Genomic DNA, 3,514 nt, shown 5'->3' with positions numbered 1-3,514 from the left:
GATAACTTTGGGGACCATGCCCCTCTGACTACTGTGGGGCTCCTCCCCGCTCTGATTAGTGTGGGGCTCCTCCCCGCTCTGATAAGTGTGGGGCTCTTCCCCGCTCTGATAAGTGTGGGGCTCTTCCCCGCTCTGATTAGTGTGGGGACCATCCCCCTCTGATTCATGTGGGACGCCTCCCCGCTCTGGCTCGTTTGGGGCACCCCTCCTGGGAATGACCCCCTCTCACCGCCCTCTGACTTCACATACCCCTCCTGTGGTCTATGCAGGGTCTCTCTGGACTGATAAGGGAATTTTCTCCCTCTGACTGGCACTTTGTCACACGTGTAGCAAGCTCACCTTCCCCACCCCATCCCAGTCCTTGCTCTCCCTGCCCTCATCCAATTTGGAGTCCTCCTCCAGGCAGCACAACTCACTCCCATCTTTCTGCATGCAAATGATTCGCTCTCCCCACCATACCTGTCTCACACCCCTACTGCCATCCGGTCTGGATTCTCTCATCCTCAGGGACTGGCACCTCCTTGCCAGACCATGTTGCCTGGTGCCTTTGCTTCTCCCTCCGAATGGTCTTTCTGTTGCCCTCTGTGTCCGTAGGTTTGGCACAGAGCACCTGTGACCACTCTTCCATCTGCCTCCAGCAGACACATCTCTCTCCCAGGCACCGTTCCCCCTTAGTGACCCCTGGAAAAGCAGTCTCTTAGTGCCCCAGCTCCATTTCTCATTTTTTCCTTGGGGTTGTATGCCCTACGGCCTCTCCTACCACATTTTCAACAAAGCGGGGGTTTGGGAATGTGAATCTCTTGGTATCAAGTGAATCTGGCTAGCTCTCCAGTGTAAGGGCCCAGACTTGAAACACGTGTCCGGTCGTAGAAGGCTCCTAAAAGGAAGCGGGTGCCGCAGCCCTTCAGGATCTGCTGTCTCCCAGCTCCTCCTCCCTCTCCCTCTGAGGAGCTTTGCTGAGAAAGGTCCCTCCAGGCCTGGGCCGCAGACCCTCCCTCCAGCCCCACCCCAGGCCTCTCAGCAGGACAGTCTGGCTGGAGCCTGTGGAACAGCAGTGGGGCTCCTCCCAGGTGCTCCTCCCTGCCGGCCTCAATGAGCCCTCTATCCGAGCACAGGCCCCTGCTGAAAGGCACATTGAAGGAGCCAACCCTCTCCCCTCTGGACGTGGCAAGGGTTTCCTGTCGGGGCAGCCCCAAGCATCTTCACGGCCAGGACTCAGGTGAAGCATGGATTTGTCCAGGCACTGTCATGAGGCCACTGCAGCAGTGTGGGGACCAAATTCTAGTGTCACTTTTTCATGTCCAAATTAACCTGATCACGAAAGAGAATGACACGTCACAAGGTGGTAGAGGAAAGCATCCACTCGCAGCAGGATAGGACCCCTGGGCCTTGGGATGCCTCACTGGAGGGTCTCGTCTGAGGTTTGACGCTTCTGTTCACCAGAGGTCTCCTTTCTTCCACTTAGGCTATAACCATATTTTCCTAGCCCATGGCTGCTTAGTCAGTGTGTTGGTGTAAAAGCTCTTGGTACTCCAGAACGTTTTCACTCACCTCTCACTGTGCACCTGGTCTGCAGGGCCTCCCTGAGCTGCAGAGGATGTGAGGAGACTCAGGGTGCGGTAGGAGCAGTTCTCCTTGCCCTGTGCGTGTTTTCACCCTGCCACCTGGATGTGACTTTCGCGGTGTGTGTGTGTGTGCCTGTGCAGGCTCCCACAAGTACATGTGGCCCGTCATCAGAGTCTTGGTACTTTCTGGCAACCATATAGGTAGATAGGTAGATGTATAAATGCTGTAGTGTTTTCTCTTTCAAAAACAGAAGATCTGAGACTTGAAACTATTCAGGTCATGCAATGGGTCAGTACTATCACAAGGAAGTCATTTTTCTATTGTTTGTCGAATGGTACCAGGATGCTAAGGAGACACAGCGTTGATTCTTTTCACTCAGTGCATTCTGAACTGTCGAGATTTTCTGGAAAGCTCTTATGAAATGCCAATATCAAGGGAATTAAAAACTTTTATATTAATTTTTAAGAATGTTCATGTTGATTTTCCTTTTACTTTAATCAAGATGGTTAATTAGGAGAAAATCATCCTGGCGATAGAGAAGTCTGGGCAGACGTTCTGTTTTTGCTTTTGGACCCTCCTCATCTCTGTCATGCGTGCAGTGGTCAAGTGGAGCACCTAGTTCCCAGGCAGGACACTGCTCCCACCGTCCTCTGGGATGGTTCTATGGGAAGGGAAGAAGGCACTGAAATCAGGCTTAAGAGTGTGTGATACCACCATGTGGGGGTGGGGCAGAGGTGAGACTGGGACCCCCTAGAATGGCTCTGCAGGTCTTGCTGGATTGAATGAAAGTCCTGGCGATACAGCCTTTGTGTCCCAGGAGCCGGGCCCTGAGGAAGGCGTGAGGTAAGAGGGTGGCAGTAAGCAGGTGGGCTCGCACAGGTGTGAAAGCCAACCCTGATCCAGGTCCACAGGGTGATGATCCCATCCCGTTATTTTCACACACCCTGGAAAAGGACACCTTCCCAGATGTGTGGTGCTGTTTGGAATGTGCCTTTCAACTGAGAAGGTCACTTTTTGGCTAAAATTTCTCTGGGTGTAACATCGATAATACAAATTAAGCAGACGCAGCCTCTTTGCAATGCAGTAATTGCAAACCGGAGAGGGTTCTGAAGCTGTGCGCCGACCGCATAGACAGTGACTTGTCCTGGCCCTTGGAAAAACCTGGAGGCTCTTTCCCCTCTTCCTCCTGTGATTGGTGGAGGAACAGCTCCCCGACATGTGCATGTCCTACCTTCTGAGCCCATGAATATGTCACATTACATGGCAAAAGGGAACTAAGGTTGCTAATCAGCTGACCTTCAAATAGTGAGGTGATCCTGGATTTTCCCAGGGAGCCCAGTGCAATCACGGGGGCCTTAAGAACAGAAGAGGGAAGCAGAAGAGCCAGAGGGAAATGATGGCCAAGAGGCTTAGGGAAGTGCAGTGGGCGGGCTTTGGAGAGGGAGGAGAGGCCACCAGGCAAGGAATGTGGGTGCCTCCAGAAGCTGGAAGAGGCATGGGAATGGATTGCCCTGAGAGCCTGAGAAAGGAGTACAGCCAGCCCATGGCCCGCGTTAGACTTCTGTCCCACAGGACAGTGCCCGCTGCCTGCCGTGTGCCGGATACTAGGGGCTAGGAACTGGTGCAGAAGTCAGATCCTGAGCTTGACCTTTAAGGAGGGTGCTGTCTGTGGAGGTGGGATGGCCTAAAGGACAGACTCCCTGTGACCTTCTCCTTCCTTCCTGGTTTCCTTGTGCTGCCCACCCCCGAGCAGATTTGACGTGGAATTTGCCTTGCAGGTACAATAGCGTCACAAGTGCGGAAGCAGGGATCGGGTAACGTTTTCAAGGAGTCTGGCCCATAGCAGGCATTAATAAGTGTTTCTTTGAGATGCACCACCCGTGTTCTCTCAGATGCTGTTAGCACGAGTGTTTGAAGGCCGTTTGAAGGCCTTGGCTCCTGCCTTGGC

This window comes from Colobus angolensis, unplaced genomic scaffold, assembly GCF_000951035.1.
Source record: "Colobus angolensis palliatus isolate OR3802 unplaced genomic scaffold, Cang.pa_1.0 Scaffold1, whole genome shotgun sequence".
Lineage (NCBI taxonomy): Eukaryota > Metazoa > Chordata > Mammalia > Primates > Cercopithecidae > Colobus > Colobus angolensis.
Note: the sequence above shows the minus strand (reverse complement) of the source record.